This window comes from Arachis ipaensis, chromosome B4, assembly GCF_059453495.1.
Source record: "Arachis ipaensis isolate K30076 ecotype BB chromosome B4, ASM5945349v1, whole genome shotgun sequence".
NCBI classification, from domain to species: Eukaryota; Viridiplantae; Streptophyta; class Magnoliopsida; order Fabales; family Fabaceae; genus Arachis; species Arachis ipaensis.
Window position 1 is genome coordinate 109,476,729 of NC_142439.1, and position 21,019 is coordinate 109,497,747.

The window sequence follows — 21,019 nt, forward strand, 5'->3', positions numbered from 1 at the left end:
TTGGCATCTCATTTTCCTTTGAAGCTTAGAAATGTTGGCATCCCTTGGAACTAGAATACGGATGATATTATTGGTTCTCTTCTTTTGGTTTTTCTTGATTCTTGAACACATCTTCTTTTTTAGCCTAGCCGTGACCCTAAGCGTTTTGTTTTCCCGTATTACTACCGGATACATAAACGCCACAGACACTTAACTGGGGGAACCCTTTGGTTTCGACTTTATCTGTGCTTAAAGTCCCAGACAGTGGTGTCCAGAGTTCTTAAGTGTACTCTTTTGCTTTGGATCACGACTTTAACTGCTCAGTCTCAAGCTTTTTACTTGACACCTTCACACCATAAGCATTTAGTTAGGAATAGCAGCTCATTTGAACTTTTTAGGCCAATTTTGACCCTCCTAACTATTGATGCTCAAAACCTTGGACCCTTGCTCTTTGCTTTTTCTTTTGAGCTCTTTGCTTTTTCTTTTTTTTTCTTTCTTTTTTTTTTCTTTTTGTTGCTTTTTCTTGCTTCAAGAACCAATATTTTGGATTTTTTGTAACACCCTAATATTCACATCCTTATGCTCGAGTCATAAGTCAATGATATTACGGTGGTACGACTCTCAGGTGGAATTTTAATATATAAATATAGGTAATTTCGAAAGGAGTATTAATCGAGAAGCCTGAAAAGAGTAGAAATAAAATCGCGAAGGCGTATCATTCACGCTTCGACAACGAAAAGTTAAACTGCTAAGCCAAACGCGATATACGGACAAGGCATAAAGGAGATTAAGAGATATATAACAGATAGATATATATAACATAAGTAAATAGCCACTAGTCGCGACCCGCGAAGTTTAGGCCGGCTAGGGTACAGCATGAAAGTAAATGACAACAGTATATCCTAGTCTCTCCCAAGGGAAACATAAGAGCCTCTATAGGCAAGTTCCAAAAGAGTTCAATACATAATATAATCTTTTCAAAACAAAGGTGGAGAGATTCTAATCAAACACAAAGTAGAGGAAATAAAGATCTTCGCCGTCTCTCAGACAACCCACAACTCACTTCTGAGTACCTAGACCTGTATCTGAAAAACAAGAGATATATACGGAATGAGAACCCCGGGCCCATGGGTTCCCAGTACGGTAAAAGTGCCAAATAAATACAATGCACTGCAATAAAAACTCACTAAGCATCCTAAACTTCTTCACCAAATATCCAGCCTAGATTCTCGCTAATCCATGAATAGGCAACTGTCATAAGGGAGTGCTAAATCTAATTCATGTTTCACATATTTCCCAACTTGCTGACTCTTCCACGAATCAGACTCAGAATTATAAGCAAAACCATCACCAGTTGTTCTGCCTCAGCAATTCTATATCAATACATCATACCCTCGCCTGGAGCTAGTGAAATCACATCACTGCGTCTACCCAGGGAGCTCCAATTATCTCATTCAATAATCATCATCATCATGCAATCGCATTATCAATTCATCCCATCAAGAACAGCCCTCACACGCACCGACACCAGCATGAAGGGGCATCTCAGTTGTACAAACACAAGCAATACAGGCAAGTAATACACAAATATGGTACAAGTAGAACAAGTAACATATAATCAGGTAACATGGCATATATGATGTAGAAATCCAAAACAAATGGCAAACCCAAACAATTCAAACATATGCAAATGATGAATGCCTGCCCTATGGCTGATGATATCATCTGTCGGTTATCAAGCCAACCCGACATGTCCGGTAGCTAACCCGGGCACAGTCTCTCTGTTGCGTATCAATATCATTAGAGGGTATCTGCGCCCTGTCGCCATTAGAGGGTATCTGCGCCCTGTCGCCATTAGAGGGTATCTGCGCCCTGTCGCCATTAGAGGGTATCGGTGCCCTGTCACCCTTACAACCAGAGAGAAAACACAAGCATGCTTACATTCAACATTTTTCATCATTATTCATTTATCATATTCGTTCATTTATCATATATGCCTTTATACTCAGCCATAATCCATAATGGCTTTGCCGTAACTCGGCAATAACTCAGCCATCCGGCTCACAGTTCAATCAAGAACTAGCCAATTTATCAACATGGCTCCGCCGTATCCGGCAATAACTCAGCCATCCGGCTCATGGTCCAATCAAGAACCAACCATTTATCAATAATTATAGCCCTTCGGCTCATGGCATACACGGTACTTCCACCGCCATCCTCCATATCTCATATAATCATATCTGATCATCATTGATCATAACCTTTTCCCTTGCTTCACTCGCAAGTTACCACATCCCCTAGCTCCTTCCTCATTGCTAGGCATACCATAATGATTTAATACATAAGGGGTGAGATCGGAGGCTTAAAAGTATGAGGTTTGGCTTCAAAAACTCAAAAATCAACTTTGGCATGAAAACAGGGCCACGCGTACGCGCACACCACGCGCACGCGTGGATGGCCAAAAACTCATCGATGCGCAAGCGTCATACGCGCGAACGCGCGGGTTGAAAAATATCCAAACGGCGCGCAAGCGTCAGCCACGCGTACGCGTGGGTGTTCTTGCGCCCAGGCACAAAACTGGCACAACCCTGGCACAACTCTCTGGAAAATAGCTGGGCATTTGGTGCAGCGTATCGACGCACCCGCGCACACCACGTGCACGCGTGGATGGTGCTTTCTGGAAGAACGGCGCGCACGCGCCAAGTGCGCCTACGCACGGGGGTCATTCTGCTAAAAATTTTCTAAGTTAAAAGCTGCAGAATTTACAGATTCAACCCCCAATCTTCCGACGGACATAACTTTCTCATTTTAAATCGTTTTTCACCCGTTCTTCGAACGGCATGGACATCCCGGATCCAATTTCATTTCTAAACAGATTTGGCAGAAAACAGAAATCCGTAGTCCAGGTTATGTCCCATCAAAGTATGCCCAAAAACCATGTTTTCATACAAAACCACAAAGTGCCATTTTCAAAACAAGTCATTTTCAACTCTTTTCAAAATCAATCAAAACATGCCAATTTCAGCCCTTTCTTTGAAATCAATCAAAATATACCAAAATCAACATCAAGCCATCCTCAACTCATACATTGACACTTTACCAAAATTCCTAAAACCACATCCAACCATTTTAACACTTCTCAATCAAATGGCTAAAGGATAAACACAATATCATGTCATACATCCTTCCTCATTCCAATTTCCAATAATACCATTTCCAATCAACCATCATTATACCTAATCAATATCGTACTCACTATCACGTGGTTTCACCCCCAAATCAACCTTAATCATTCCTCAAGCATATATCACAACATACATATCTCTCATGCATTATCATACCATCAAGGCATCAATAATCATAATCACATATATGACCATATAATATATCTCAACCAAAACCAAACATACCACATCTATATAATTTCACCCAAATTTACCAAATCCCACACCTCAACTCCTCAAACCTTATTATTCAATAACCAACCCAATCATTCATATATTCATCCAATCACTTGTGTCATCATACAATACACACATCAACTTACCTTACTTACCTCTTTTCGGCCTCCGGCCCAAAATTCACGGCCTCCGGCCCAATTTCATAATTTAAATACATAACTCATAAATCAATACTCATTATCCAATGCATCAGATTCTCAATACACCAAGCATACAAGGTCACACAATTCTCAACCCAATCATTAATTCACATTACATATCAACTATGCATATTAGCACCAACCATTTACACAATCCAAACTTAATCCTAGGGGCATCTAGCCTAGGAATTCTCATCACAACACACGGTACTTAAATGAAACTTAAACCGTACCTCTTGTAGCCAAACCAATTGAGTCTCTTCTATAGAAGTCTTCACCAACCTTAGCTCCAAGCCTCACCAAAGCTCCTCAAGCAATACCAATCTCCCAATTGTGCACCAACATCACCAAATACACTAACATAACAAATATCACATACATACATCAACCTAGGGCTCATAAAAATGACAATTCACAAGGTTTTGAGCACTTCTTACCTCATCCCATATGAAGTAGGGATAGAACCCACTTAGAATCCATGTTGGAGTATCCCTAAACACCCAAAATCACAAGATTTCAACACTAATTACCCAAAAACGTGTAACAGTGGGGAATTTCAAAAACTGGGCAGAGATGAATGGAATAATCACCACAAAACTTAGATAGAACTGTAGAGGATGAGAAGAGCGATGCGTGGCCGCAAACGGCTCGTCAATCGGAGCTCCGTAGCTCAAGTTATGGTGGTTTGAAGATCAAAGAGAGTTAGGTTTTCTCTCTTCTCTTCTCTCTTCCCAATTTCAGCGCCCAACACCCCTTCTTTAGGGCAAAATGAGCTGAAATGCTCATAACTAATGTTTATATATGTTGGGTCTTGGGCCCACTTAGACCCGGTTCACTTATTTTTGCCCATTGGCCCAATTTTGGGCCAAAACCTTTAAGATTAGCGCTCTAAATCGCACTTTAAATATTTCTACCTTCCCTAATTATAATTCCTCATTTCTTAATCTTATTTACCCATAATCAATTTCCTCAGCTGTAGTACCAGACAGATCTCATCCGGTACTGCCGGTCAAAATTCCACTGCGCGCTTTTACGCAGAAAACTATGTTTTCTGACTCGGAAAAATTCACTGAATCCAAATATCATATTTAAATTATCAAATTCCAATTGCCAAATCTTCCAACCATATTCGCTCCTATTTATCTTATTATTTAATTAATTTCGGTTAGACCGGGTATTACATTTTTCGGATAACCAATAATACTTTTCTAAATTCATCATTTTTCAAGAGCCAACATACTTAACTTCAGCATCAAATATGCACTGTTAATTCATACATTTAGAAAATAAATTCAAGGCCACCACATCAAAATATTTGAAATAACTCATGTCATGCTTGAAACTTTATGTATCTCACTATTCTTTTTCAAATAAATTTTCTTTTTAAGCATGGTGAGGATACAGAGGATATCTTATAACAGACATAAAATACGAAAATAAACTAGAAAATAACAAACTACTAAACATGACCATGAACTTAGAAAAGAAAACAGACAATACATAATAGCTCAGTGAAAATAGAAATAGAATATGCAGAAGGATAATGGGACTCAACAACCTCAGTGATGGCGGCTGCTGCTTCCCCTAGAAAATCCAATGGAGCGTTTGATATCCTCTATGTCACGCCCTTACCTCAGATGTTGCTCCGTCAATCGTCTCTGATCTTCTCTTATCTCATGGAGGATGTTGGCGTGCTCAATGTGCTCCACTCTCAGTTGTTCCATGTTTGAGCTCAGCTCTCCTATTGAGGTATTCAATTGATCCCAGTAGTCACGGAGAGGAAAGTAGATCCCTTGAGGCATCTCAGGGATCACTGGTGGAGGCGGCTGCACAGGATCTTGTTGGGGTCCTTGTGCCGGCTCTCTGACATTCTCCATCCTCACCTTTGTGATGGGCTTATCCTTCTCAATAAGGGCATCACCCGTAATGTTGATTCCAACCGAATTGCACATGCGATAGATGAGGTGTGGGAAGGCTAGCCTTGCCTTGGTGGAGGCTTTTTTGGCTACCTTGTATATTTCTTGAGGAATTACCTCATGCACCTCTACTTCATTTTCGAGCATGATGCAATGCACCATTATTGCTCGATCAATAGTAACTTCAGACTGGTTACTAGTAGGGATGATGGAGCGTTACACAAGCTCCAACCATCCTCTTGCCACTGGCTTGAGGTCAAGCCTACTTAGTTGGTAGGGCATGCCGTGTGCATCTAGCCTCTATTGGGCTCCCTCTACATAAATGTCTGCAAGAACTTGATCTAGTCTTTGGTCAAAGTTGACCCTTCTAATGTAGGAGTGTGGGTCTCCTAGCATCTGAGGCAGTTGGAGCGCCATCCTTACACTTTCTGGACTGAAGTCCAATAGTTGCTCTCGGACCATGTGCGGTATTTCTTGGGTTGTAGGTTCACACTAGTGTCATGCCCCTTTGTGACCCAAGTGTTGGCTAGAATTCTTGCATTATTAGTGTGCCAACAACTGAGACAGGGTGGGCTAGAATTTTCCAGTCCCTTCTCTAGATTTCTTCAAGGATTTTCGGATACTCATCCTCCTTGAGCTTAAAGGGGACCTCAGAAATCACCTTTTTGTGCCTCATCACAGCATAGAAGTAATCTTGGTAGGCTCTAGTGATGTATCTCCATGATTCTCATGGTTCAGAAGAGGAAGCAGAAAACTTTTCCTTTCTCTTTCTTGAGACTTCATTGGTCTTTGGTGCCATACTTAGGAATGGTAGAAGTAAAAAAGCGAAGCTTTTGCAACACCAAACTTAAGAACTTTGCTTGTCCTCGAGCAAACATAAACAAAAGGAAAGAAAAGAGTAGAGGATAGAAGGAATGATAGAGATAGAGGGGGAGGATGGCTTTGGCCAAGTGGAGGAAGTGATGAAGAAGAAGAGTGTGGAAAGTATATAGGGTAAGAGGGATAATGTGTATAGAAGGTGTGAGTAGGAAGGGAGGTATGAGGGGGTATTTATAGGGTAGGGATGAGGTTGGGTTCGATTGTGAGGGAGGGAAGAATGGGTGGGAAAGTTTTGAATTTTGAAGTGGGTGGGGTTGGTGGAGAATTAAAGTGATTGGATTTATGATGGGTTTGGGAAAGAGTGTGTATGGGGAAGAGGGAAAGTAGGGTGTGGGTTTCAAGGTTTAGAAAAGGCAGGAGAGAGAAGGAATGTGGGGTAGGTGAAGATTCTGTGAGACCACTGGCCTGAGAGGCTAGGAATTTCGAATTCCCTGCCCCCTTTAGGGCGTTGAACGCCAGCCTTGCTCCTTTACTGGTGTTCAACGCCAGAGCATTCCCCAAGATGTTCCCTTCCTGGCATTCAATGCCAGCTCCTTTCTCCATATAGAGCGTTAAACGCCCAACACTGCTCCTTGGCTGGCGTTCAACGCTAGCTTCTGCTCCCTGTGGGGCGTTGAACGCCAAGAGGGGACTCTCTCCAGGGTGTTTTATTTTTAGTTCTAAGTGTTTCTGTCACTGTTCTAAGTACTGCACATAATCACAAATATCAAAAAGCAAGAGAAAAACTACAATATAAATTCAAACTAAAGTAGATGAAAAGGGATAAAAACTACTATACTATCAGTTGGGTTGCCTCCCAATAAGCGCTTCTTTACCGTCATTAGCTTGATGGACAGCTCCTTTATGGAGGTGAATAGGGGCTCAGATCTTCACCCCTTACAGTGAACTTTCTTCCTGTGCTCTCATAGATGAGCTCCACATGTTCCAGAGATAGGATCTTATGCATTGTGTATGGACGGACTAGATTTTTAGTGAAGAGTACTCTCATTCCAGGTGAGAGTCCTTCAGTGGGGATCTTCTTATTCTTCCAGCTCTTGGGTACCTTCTTCTTGGTGCCTTCTTCCTCAATAGCTGATGATAGCTTCCCAACACCAAACTTAGATTTGATGTCTGGGGGTTCTGTGCAGCTCTGTACTGAGAGAGAAGGTTGGAATATAAAAGTGTTGTACTATGGTACCTTCTTTAGAGGGAGACTGAGGATTGGGGATCTTGAATAGGATGCAATCCTCCTTTAGGTGCAGAACTAGCTCTCCCTTTTCCACATTGATGAAGGCCTTAGCAGTGCTAGAAAAGGCCTTCCTAGGATGATGGATTCGTCTTTGTCCTCCCCTGTGTCCAAGATTACGAAATCTGCAGGGAGATAAAAGTTTTCAACCTTCACCAGGACGTCCTCCATCATTCCATATGCCCTTTTTAGGGACTTGTCTGCCATCTCCAATGAGATCTTAGTAGGTTGGACCTCTAGAATTTCCAGCCTCTTCATTACAAAGAGAGGCATAAGATTGATGCTTGATCCAAGGTCGCATAGTGCCTTCTCAAAGGTGATTGTCCCTATGGTACAGGGAATCAGGAAGCTTCCGGGATCCGGTAGCTTCTGAGGCAGCTTCTTCTGAACTAAGGTATTAAGTTCCTTGGTCAATACTAGAGGTTCATTCTCCAATATCTCTGCATCAGAGGAACTGGCCTTCAACTTCATGAGGATTGCCATGAAACGAGCAATTTGCTCTTCTTTGGTCTCTTTTTTCTCATTTGAGGAGGAGTATTTTTCAGGCTCATCTGCTTCCAGAGGGGCGTGCATAAGGACATCCTCATGAGCCCTGATTTCCTTAAGTTCCTCCTTAGTAGGTTCCTCTGTAGGTTCGGCCTTGGCTTCCACAATGAGGGCCTTGCACTCTTCCTTTGGATTTATCTCTGTGTTACTTAAAAGAGTGTTTGAGGGGATCTCTGGGATCTTCTTGCTTAGTTGACCAATATGTACTTCCAAATTCTTGATGGAAGACCTAGTTTCTGTCATAAAATTGTGAGTAGTCTTAGTGAGATTGGAGACTATGGTGGCCAAGTCAGAGAGGCTCTGCTTGGGTGTCTCCATCTGTTGCTGAGATGATTCGAATGGTTTGTTATTGAACCTATTCTAGTTCATTCTATTCTGGTTGTTGTTGAAGGCTTGTTGAGGCCTCTGCTACTCTCTCCATCCTAAGTTAGGGTGACTCCTCTATCTCTAATTGCATGTATTCGAATAGGGATTATTGTTGGATGGTCTGGAGGGGTTTTCCATGTAATTCACTTCCTCCATGGTGGTCCAAGTGTTGTCAGCAACATCCAACTTAAACACTGTCTCTGGACAGTAAGCAGCTGGGCTTTGGGTCCCATTCAAGTGCTGAGAGATCATGTTGATCTGCTGGGATATGAGCTTGTTCTGAGCTAAGATGGCGTCTATGGTATCCACCTCTAGAATGCCTTTCTTCTAAGTGGTCCCACAGTTCACAGGATTTCTCTCAAAAGTGTACATGTACTGGTTGTTGGCAACCATGTCTATGCGCTCTTGTGCCTCTTCAGGAGTCTTCTTCCAGTGAATGGATCCACCTGCAGAGCGGTCCAAGGACATCTTGGACATCTCAGAAAGGCCATTATAGAATATCTCTAGCTTGGTCCATTCTGAGATCATGTCAGGAGGACATCTCCTGATTAGTTTCTTGTATCTTTCCCAAGCTTTATAAAGGGATTCACATTCTTTTTGTCTGAAGGTTTGAACTTCCACCCTAAGCTTACTCAACTTCTGAGGTGGAAAGAATTTGGTCAAGAAACCATTGACCACCTTCTCCCATGTATCTAGGCTCTCTTTAGGCTGAGAATCCAGCCATAGTCTTGCTCTGTCTCTTACTGCAAAGGAAAAGAGCATGAGCTTGTAGACTTCTGGGTCTACTCCATTAGTCTTGACAGTGTCACATATCTGTAAGAAGTTAGATAGGAATTTGTTGGGATCTTCCTGTGAAAGTCCATAAAACTGGCAGTTCTGTTGAACTAGAGTGACAAGTTGAGGTTTCAACTCAAAGTTGTTTGTATTAATGGCAGGTATAGAGATGCTGCACCCATAGAAGTTAGAATTGGGTGCAGAGTAAGATCCAAGGACCTTTCTTGCGTCTCCTCCATTATCTAGGTTAGCTGCCATTGTTGTTTCTTCAGCTTCTTGCTCAAGAGCTTCTACGAGATTACCTCTGGCTTTTTGAGCTTACTGTAGACGTCTCCTTAGTGTTCTTTCAGGTTCAGGGTCAAGATTAAAGAAGGATTCTTTGTCCCTATTCCTACTCATAAACAAAAAGAAAGAATCCAAAGAGATGGAGAGCAAGGGGTCTCTATGTCAGAGTATAGAGATCTCTTTGTGAGGGGAGTATATATAAGGAAAGGAAATTGTAGGTGCCCTTTAATTAAATTAATTTTCGAAAATTGAGGGAGAGAAAAGAAGGGGATATTTTCGAAAAAGAAGAGGGAGAAAGAGGTTGAGATAAGGAGAATAAGAGATAAAACAAGTAACTAACTAACTAACTAACAAGATTTGAAAATAAAATAAAAGATTTAATTTTGAAAAATTGAAAATTGAAAAGGGAAAGTCAAAAGAAGATCTTGAAATTTAAAATTTGAAAGAAAAAGTCAAACAAGGAAAGATAAGATTTGAAGTTAATTTTTGAAATTCGAATTTTGAAAATTTGCAATTTGAATTTTAAAATTTGAATTTTGAATTTTAAAATTTTGAATTTTGAAAATTGAATTTGAATTAAGATAAGATAAAATTTTTGAAATTTGAATTTTAAAATTCGAATTTAAAACAAGATAAGATAACAAAATTTGAAATTCAAAGAAAAGGAAAAAGATAAGATAAAGATCTAAAAAGATAACAAGATAAACACTAAAAGATAACTATCAAGACACCAAACTTAAATTTTGAAATTAAATCAAAATAAGATAACAAGAAATTTGAAATTTAAAATTTTGAAATTTGAATTTTTTTTTAAATTTGAATTTAAAACAAGATAAGATAAGATTTTTGAAATTCAAAGAAAGAAAAAAAGATAAGATAAAAATTTGAAAAAGATTAATAAGATAAACAAGAAAATTTTAAATTTTAAAAAGATAAGCAAAAAGATAACTAATTAGGAAACCAAACTTAAAATTTTTGAAATCAAAAGATAAGATTTTTGAAAATTGAAAGGAAAAAAACAAAAAGACACCAAACTTAAAAATTTTAAGATCAAACCACACTATTTTCGAAATTTTGAAAGAAAAATACAAGAAGACACCAAACTTTAAAGATTTTTAAATCGGACAAAGAAAAACACCAAGAACAATTCGAATACAATGAAGAACATTCAAGAACAATTTTCGAAAAAACTCAAGAAAAGAAATACTAAAAAGACACCAAACTTAAAGACTGACACAAGATTTAAATAAAAGTAAAAGTTTTTGAAAGATTTTTGAAAAAGAAACCAAAAAAGTTTGAAAATTTTAACAAGAAACCAAAACACAAGAAACATAAATAAAAGAAAAATAGTAAAAAGTACCTGATCTAAGGAACAAGACACCCGTTAGTTTGTCAATCTCAAACAATCCCTGGCAATGGCGCCAAAAACTTGGTGCATAAAATTTCGAACTCCGCACAACTTAATCGGCAAGTGCACCGGGTCATCCAAGTAATACCTCAGGTGAGTGAGGGTTGATCCCACGAGGATTGTCAGACTGAGCAAGCAGTGGTTATCCTGAAGATCTTAGTCAGGCAAATAGAAAGTTGATTCTTTGTTGTTGAATGTGCATAAACAAAACCAGAAATCAATAAAGAAATAGCGAGGAAACAATTGTGAGAAATCAGTTAAGGTTTTGGAGATGCCTTATCCTTCCGGATTAACTTTTCTTACTGTCTATTCCAATAATGAATGATTCATTTCATGGCAAGTTGTAAGTGATTAATGCCACGCTAATGGTCATTAATCTCCTCTAATCCACATTAAATGCCACGCTAATGGTCATTCAATCTGAACGAGGGTGAAGCTCTAGCAATTCAATCTCTGGTGATCCAACTCAAAATGCCACAGACATGGTCAGATCTTTCGGATCGGAGAATGAAGCTGTACGATTCTAGCTTATACCACGAAGGCCCTAATCGCCCCAAATCCCGACTGAACAGATGTTTCCATGTCCCCAACAGGATTGTGGATTAGCCGTCTAAGAGATGTAATCTCAAGCTTGTAGTTCAATGCTATCCCTCTCGAAACTCGCAAGAACTCATGTAGAACAAGGGGTCATACGCTAGTTCCACCCCAAATTTATAAGAATTGAAGAACGAAAATACATCTTAGAATGGAATCAAACATAGATTGAAATAGAAACAGTAATATTATTAATCCATGAGAATCAGCAGAGCTCCAAACCTTAACCTAGGAGCTTTAGTGACTCATGCTTTACAATGTAATTTGAATGGTGAAGAAGATAAGGCTTAAGAACCTAAACATGGATAATCTTCTCCTATATATACTAATCTAATAATGAAAGAGTACAAAAATATAATAGACTAGACTAAAGGTGCAAAAATCTATAGCTGGGTCCACTTTGGTGAGTGTTTTGGGTTGAGCTTGGCGTCTGGCTTGAGGAATGGGCTTTAAACGCCCATTAGGGGGATGTCCATGCTGCCTTGTACTCCCTTGGTGGTGTTGAACCCCAGGTTTGGGCGTTCAACGCTGTGCTTGCTCCCTTTGGGGTATGGAATGCCAGAAAGGGGGTGATTTGAGCGTTAAATGCCCAATATAGGCAGTCTTCTTCAAAGAAAAGTATAGACCATTATATATTTCTGGAAAGCCCCAGAAGTTATGTTTCCAACACCATTGAGAATGCATCATTTGGGCCTCTGTAGCTCCAGAAATGCTCGTTTGAATGCATGAAGGTCAGGATCTAACAACATCTACACTCTATTCTTTGCCTCTGAATCAGACTTTGTCAAAACTTGCCAATTTCAGCCAGAAATTACCTGAAATCATAACAAAAACATAACAACTCAAAGTAGAATCCAAAGAGTAAATTTTGCATTAAATCCTATTAAAATTAGCTAAAACTCAATGAAATGTATTGAAAACACTAAGAAAACAATGCCAAAAAGTGTATAAAATATACACTCATCAGACCTTAAAATCTCATTAAAAAGTTTGGTTAACCAATCGATGCCTTTCTCTCCAAGGCCCTTCCAAACTTCAATCGGAATATTATCAGGTCCTACTGCCCTGCCATTTTTCATCCACTTTGGAGCCTCCTTTACCTCGAAGTCTTGAATCCTTCGATAGTAGTCAAAGTTTTGATTTTCTTCCCTCGTGCATAACCAAAGGCTCAGAAGAGTCTTCTGTCCTTCATTAAATAACTCATAGAAATAGCTCTTCCATCTTTTATTGATCTTCTCCTCTTAAGCCAAAATTTCTCTGTCTTTATCTTTTATGCACTTAACCTGATCCAAGTCCCTCGTTCTTCTTTCACGGCTCATTGCGATTCTATATATACCTTTTTCTCATTCCTTCGTGCCTATAGACTGGTAGAGACCCTCATATGCTCTTAATCTTGTTTTACTTATAGCTACTTTTGTCTCTTTCTTAAGCGCCTTATATTTTTCTCAATTATCTGCATTGTAGTACAAAGACTACTCTTTAAAGTACTCTCTTTTTGTCTTTATCTTTTTTTGTACACTCGCATTCCATCACATTGAAAAAATTTCCTACTTACTCTATTACACGCTTCGAATTTTAAAAGAGCGCCTTGATTCAAACCTCCATTTTTCAATGCCTATACAAAATTTTTTGGCCAAGAGTCTCAAGACTCATAAGCATTTTGCTTGTAAAAGTATTAAATGAACGTGGGGTTCAAAAAGTAGTTGTAATAAATATTTTTGGTTTTTTACGGTATTTTTTATTCTGACAGGTCAATGATTAATCTATTACGGATCAAAATTCTATTTAAGAGTTTTTCATTAGCCAATAAATTATTGCATGTACAAAATGAAATTCGAATCCTGACACTTGCTTAAGCAGACTCGTGAACTAACTACTAGACTAATTCAGTTTAATTTTAGTGATAATAAATATTAATGAAAGAATTTGACTTCACAAATCTGGTGAAAACTAAATAGTAATAGATGATTTAAAAATGTATGTTCAAAATATCTTTTGTATTTTTAATATCAATATGAGATTAATTAATTTTTCAATTACACTCTTAATTTATTTATGATCATTGAATAATTATGAATGGTAGATATTTATTTATTTAAGATTGTTTAATCTATTATACCATTTTAAATATTATCAATTTTTTTATTATTTTTAAATGTGTGTTTCTTGCGATAACAATCACTTTGTTCTTAAATTTTTATCCATTAATTAATTGGATCCAAATTTTTAACCTTATTAAATAGTCACATGTCAAAAAATACTTTATTAATGTCTCATGTAATGACACTGATACATGTTAAATATTACATTTCAGAATTTTTTTATAATAAAATAATTTTTTTAATTCTTATAACAATTAAAACATCTTTTTTTTTTTTTTAATTTTAGAGAAGTTTGCCTAGATACTAGACAAACTGCTTGTAATTGTATAAAGTTTGTCTAAGTCTTAAGCGAACCTAATTCACGTGATTTGCACAGGTTTTTGATGAATTTTTTTAAATACTATAGATACTATCGAGTGAGAAGCTGCTCAGTAAAAATAATCACTCATCTCTCTCTTTCATCTTTTATTATATTTTTTTTATTTTTATTATGTAAAATGTCTCGGATACCATTGTTATTTATTTATTATGATGAAAAAATAGTATATAATTGAAATGAATCCGTTGTATTTAGTTATGCTCAAATGACTTTTGTATACATGCCAGCTGAAATAAGATGTCTAACAATATTAAAGAATTTTATAGTGCACGCTATTAGTCAACAACACACAAAGAGAATGAAAAAATCTATTATAAATATCCGACGGAAGTAGATGACACTTTGTTTTACAAAAGGTATAATCTTATTATTTATAGCGATTATTTAATTATTCTTATTATTTTATGTTTTATAGATGACACTTTTTATTATAATTTTATTATGTTATTATCAATTCTAATAAGATGTTGTGTGACTTAGGTATCAATACGTGATGATGAGGACATATGTCTAATAAGGAGTTAGCACAATCGTTGAAAAAATATATATCTCTTGGAGTTATTTGTTTTTCTCGTCGATTTATATAGAGGAATTTCTATGGACATTGGTGATGATATCCTCTCAAGTGGAACAGCTAGAACAAATATTAGAAAGTTAATGGTTGACAAAAACATGCCACTTGAGGGTAGTCAAGTGGGGTCAAATATTGAGGATTCTAATAATGGGATGTTGCAAAAAGATTTTGAATGCCGTAAGTGTAATGATCCAATTTTCAACATATCATGACCAATGCCAGTCATTAGGTGTTACCATCTGGTTAAATCCTAAGATTCTAGACTATATATTATTTATATTAATATGAGCCTGTAGCGTGTATTATAAGTGTGAATTATATAAGATTATATCAGTATTAGCTTTGATCATTAGGCGAATAACACATTCAAAAATAAAAGCGAAAAGCACAGATAGATATTTCACATAGATACGCCCAAAGGCTGAGTTTCATATAAAGGTTGTCATAGACCATATCAAATACTGATGATATATATATATATATACACACACACACACACACTAAGCATCAACTCCGGCTTCGTAAAAACTACCCTAGACTGGAGTCAGGCTACTATACAAAAGATCCTAAACTCTCATAAAATATATTAAATGTGAGGAAAAATATCCTTTACTAGTATCTAGCTATGCTTTTCCGGATGTAGCGTACTCCTATGAACTCGAAGTCAGATTAATAGTCATCGCGTCCTCCCAAGGTGGAAGGATATTAGACGGTGTCTCGTCGGAAGGAGTTGACAAAAAGTCATTAGACATGGCGGCAATGACGACCTTTCCTAAAGAACCGAATTGAGTATCCAACGGCTCCAAAGCCTAATAATCCAGCACAGACTCCACCAACATTGAAGGCTCAGGTACAGGGTCAAACTACTCAAGGTAAATAGGTTGAATGTTGAAAGGTGACTCTGACTCAGGCTTCGTTGTGTACAGCGACTGAGGAGAAAAAGCAGAGTAGGGACCTCCAGGGTGTAACTCAGATAGCAGAAAATCATAAGGAGAATCAGGATCGAACTCCTGACTAAGAAGGAGATGAGAGAAAGAGCGCTCAGAAAAAGCATAAGTGCGGGTTTGGATGTCATCCCATATGACTGTCCCACTCCATAGGGGATCCCAATAGTAGCTCGAAGTAGGAATCTCAAAGAACATGACTGCCGATCCCATCTGCGATGTGGGAAAAAAAAGGTGAGAACAAATGGTTCCCAACAAGGCGATAACAAAGAACAAAGAGGTTTTCGTGGTAAGCCTAGGTTTTGGGAGAATTTGGGTCCTAATTCTATGTTCAAAGTAGTCACACACATACAAGCAGTGAAACAAATAACAAAGCACAAGTAGCATTCACAAGCATTCAATTTAATTTCAAGCAAATGTACAATCAATTATACTGCATGCCTCATCCTAGTGCAGACCATGAACTCATGTGCTAGTTGCCTACCCACTCCTGACATTACCCAGATACAAGTTCTGAATATGGTTTTCCAGCTAGTGTGCTTCATTATAAAAGGTATTTGATCGCCATGTCAAATACAAAAACAAGCATCTGATCGCCATGTCAGAATTTCCTTCAAACTAAAAAACGACTCGACATTCTGTGGGCGTCCCCACACTTCTGGCTAGCCGTTTATAACACCATACTACCAGGTGACCATTACGCATCATTGGGTCTTTTGCTTCTTTTTGGGGTACAGTGTAGTGACTTAGTGTAGTGACTTATCGAAGGGGCTACCTTTACTCACTCAATACACTACCATGATATCATTTCATAGCTCAAGAGATTCTCTTACTCTTAACCTTTCCCCCTCGATACCATGTTGCCCAAGCTTTCATTAAATTTTATAAGTCTTTTATACTCTTATTTATCCTAAAAATGACACTCTACTATATTATCATTATATTTTTTCATAAAGACTATTTACCCCTAAGACTTACTTATTAATAATTTAGATCTTATTTTTCTCTAAATGACCATTTTAACCCTAAGTATCATAATTAATCATCTTAGTGTTAATTATTAATCAAGTTGGTAATTTACACTCTAATTTACCATATTAACTCTAAATATTTTATTAATACCTATTTTACCCTTATTAGCCTAAAGTGTTACATTTTTTTCTAGATTCTTGAATTTTTATCTTAGTTTTACCTTCTTACCCCTAATTCTTTACTAAGATTCTTATTTAGACTCAACCTTCATCTTATTTACAACTTGGATCTAGTTAGATTATATAATATTCCACTCTTACCTATAATGCTTCTATTTCATGTTTTTAGTCCTAAACTCCATTAATTACATAATTAACCCTAATATCTAGCTTTCCTGAGTGTCACTCTTGGAATATCATACAATTTTTTCTAGGATCATACTCTAAGTTTAACCTCTTTTCATCATATCTTTCACTTACCTTCTTAATCATCTTCCTAAATATTCATTTTAAAACTTATTCTTACATCTTAGTGTCTTTTATAATTATGAAGTTCACCGCCAAGTGCTTCTCATTGTTCGTCACTCAATAATATATTTAGGCATAGTACTCATGTTCACACATAGCATTCATTTCATCAAAATGAAGAAATTCATCATATAATTAATATTCATGCAATTCATGCATCATACACCTTTAAAGAGAGCATACACATATCAATTATCAAGCATAAAAGTCAAACAAGTATTATCACCCTTACCTTAGTCTTGATAGTCACCATAAAACACGTTAGAAACACTAAACCTTCCAAACAAAGGCAACTTGATAATTAATGGAAAATCAATGCTTATAGCCGAAACTTAGGAGCAATGGAGGAGATGACATGTAACATCCTTTAGCTTGAAATGCTAGCCTCCAACCGTATGCTCCTTGTGATTTCTAAGTGTGATTATCTAAACCAAGAAGAAAACAAGATGATCTCTCATGGAGACTGGTGCACGAAATTGTGATCTCCAGGTTCGAATAATCCCTGGTAATGGCTCCAAAGCTTGGTGCTCTGATCTTAATTCATAATTGTCACAACTTCGATACAACTAACCAGCAAGTGCACTGGGTCATCCAAGTAATACCTTACGTGAGTAAGGGTCGAATCCCACGGAGATTGTTGGTATGAAGCAAGCTATGGTCACCTTGCAAATCTCAGTCAGGCGGATATAAATGGATAATGGTGTTTTCGAAATTAATATTAAAATAGGGATAGAGATACTTATGTAAATCATTGGTAGGAATTTCAGATAAGCGAATGGAGATGCTTTTCGTTCCTCTGAACCTCTGCTTTCCTGCTATCTTCATCCAATCAATCTTACTCCTTTCCATGGCTGGCTTTATGCAAGGGCATCACCGTTGTCAGTGGCTACATCCCCTCCTCTCAGTGAAAGATATGCTCACATGCTCTGTCACAGCACGGCCAATCATCTGTCGGTTCTCGATCAGGCTGGAATAGGATTCACCCTCCTTTTGCGTCTGTCACTAACGCCCAGCACTCGCGAGTTTGAAGCTCGTCACAGTCATTCAGTCATTGAATCCTACTCGGAATACCACAGACAAGGTTTAGACTTTCCGGATTCTCTTGAATGCCACCATCATTCTAGCTTACGCCACGAAGATTCCGGTTAGGAGATCTAAGAGATATTCATTCTAGCTTATTTCATGTAGAACGGAAATGTTTGTCAGGCACGTGTTCATAGGGGAGATGGTGATGAGCGTCACACATAATCATCACCTTCATCACGTTCTTGGATGTGAATGGATATCTTAGAAGCGAAATAAGATGAATTGAATAGAAAACAATAGTATTTGCATTAATCTTTGAGGAACAGCAAAGCTCCACACCTTAATCTATGGAGTGTAGAAACTCTACCGTTAAAAATACATAAGTGAAGGTCCAGGCATGGCCGAGATGGCCAGCCCCCAAAACGTGATCACAGGATCAAAATACAATCCAGGATCCAAAGATGGTCAAAAAGACGTCTAATACAATAGTAAGAGGTCCTATTTATAATAAACTAGTTACTAGGGTTTACATGAGTAAGTAATTGATGCATAAATCCACTTCCGGGGCCCACTTGGTGTGTGTTTGGGCTGAGCTTAAGTGTAGCACGTGCAGAGGCCATTTGTGGAGTTGAACGCCAGTTTCTGTGCCAGTTTGGGCGTTCAACTCTGGTTTTGGATCCTTTTCTGGCGCTGGACGCCAGATTTGGGCAGAAGACTGGCGTTGAACGCCAGTTTACGTCGTCAATTCTTGGCCAAAGTATGGACTATTATATATTACTGGAAAGCCCTGAATGTCTACTTTCCAATGCAATTGGAAGCGCGCCATGTCGAGTTCTGTAGCTCCAGAAAATCCACTTTGAGTGCAGGGAGGTCAGAATCCAACAGCATCAGCAGTCCTTTTTCAACCTCTGAATCTGATTTCTGCTCAGGTCCCTCAATTTCAGCCAGAAAATACCTGAAATCACAGAAAAATACACAAACTCATAGTAAAGTCCAGAAATGTGAATTTAACATAAAAACCAATGAAAACATCCCTAAAAGTAACTAGATCCTACTAAAAACATACTAAAAACAATGTCAAAAAGCGTATAAATTATCCGCTCATCACAACACCAAACTTAAATTGTTGCTTGTCCCCAAGCAACTGAAAATCAAGTAGGATAAAAAGAAGAGAATATACTATAAATTCCAAACTATCAATGAAACAGAGCTTCAATCATATGAGCGGGACTTATAGCTTTTTGCCTCTTGAATAGTTTTGGCATCTCACTTTATCCATTGAGGTTCAGAATGATTGGCATCTATAGGAACTTCAGATTTCGAATAGTGTTATTGACTCTCCTAGTTCAGTATGATGATTCTTGAACACAGCTTCTTTATGAGTCTTGGCCGTGGCCCTAAGCACTTTGTTTTCCAGTATTACCACCGGATACATAAATGCCACAGACACATAATTGGGTGAACCTTTTCAGATTGTGACTCAGCTTTGCTAAAGTCCCCAATTAGAGGTGTCCAGGGTTCTTAAGCACACTCTTTGTTTTTGCTTTGGACCTTGACTTTAACCGCTCAGTCTCAAGTTTTCACTTGACACCTACACGCCACAAGCACATGGTTAGGGACAGCTTGGTTTAGCCGCTTAGACCAGGATTTTATTCCTTTAGGCCCTCCTATCCACTGATGCTCAAAGCCTTGGGATCCTTTTTATTTGCCCTTGCCTTTTGGTTTTAAGGGTTATTGGCTTTTTCTGCTTGCTTTTTTTTTTCTATATTATTTTTTTTCTAATTTTTTTCGCCCCTTTTTTTTTTGCAAGCTTTGTTCTTTGCTGCTTTTTCTTGCTTCAAGAATCATTTTTATGATTTTTCAGATTATCAGATAACATGTCTCCTAGTCATCATTCTTTCAAGAGCCAACATATTTAACATTCTTAAACAACAACTTCAAAAGACATATGCACTGTTCAAGCATACATTCAGAAAACAAGAAGCATTGTCACCACATCAATATAATTAAGCTAAGTTCAAGGATAAATTCGAAACTCATGTACTTCTTGTTCTTTTGGTTTAAAACATTTTTCATTTAAGAGAGGTGATGGATTCATAGGACATTCATATCTTTAAGACAAAGTTACTAACTACTAATGATCATGTAATGAAGACACAAACATAGATAAGCACATAACATAGAAAACGAAAAACAGAAGAAAGAAGAACAAGGAATGAATCCACCTTAGTGATGGTGGCGTTTCCTTCTTGAGGAACCAATGATGTCCTTGAGCTCTTCTATGTCTCTTCCTTGTCTTTGTTGCTCCTCCCTCATTGCTTTTTGATCTTCTCTTATTTCATGAAGCATGATGGAGTGCTCTTGATGTTCCACCCTTAGTTGTCCCATATTGGAACTCAATTCTTCTAGGGAGGTGTTGATGTGCTCCCAATAGTTTTGTGGAGGAAAGTGCATTTGAGGTATTTCCGGAATCCCATGGTGATGAGCTTCTTGCGCCTCTTGAGCTCCATGACTGGGCTCTCTTGCTTGCTCCATCTTTTTCTTAGTGATGGGCTTGTCCTCCTTAATGAGGATATCTCCCTCTATGTCAATTCCAGCTGAATTGCATAGGTGGCAAATGAGGTGAGGAAAGGCTAACCTTGCCATGGTGGAGGACTTGTCAGCCACCTTGTAGAGTTCTTGAGGTATAATCTCATGAACTTCCACCTCTTCTCCAATCATGATGCTATGGATCATGATGTCCCGGTCTATAGTAACTTCAGACCGGTTGCTAGTGGGAATGATTGAGCATTGAATAAACTCCAACCATCCTCTAGCAATAGGCTTGAGGTCCAATCTTCTTAGTTGAACCGGCTTGCCTTTGGAGTCAATCTTCCATTGAGCTCCTTCTACACATATGTCCATAAGGACTTGGTCTAACCT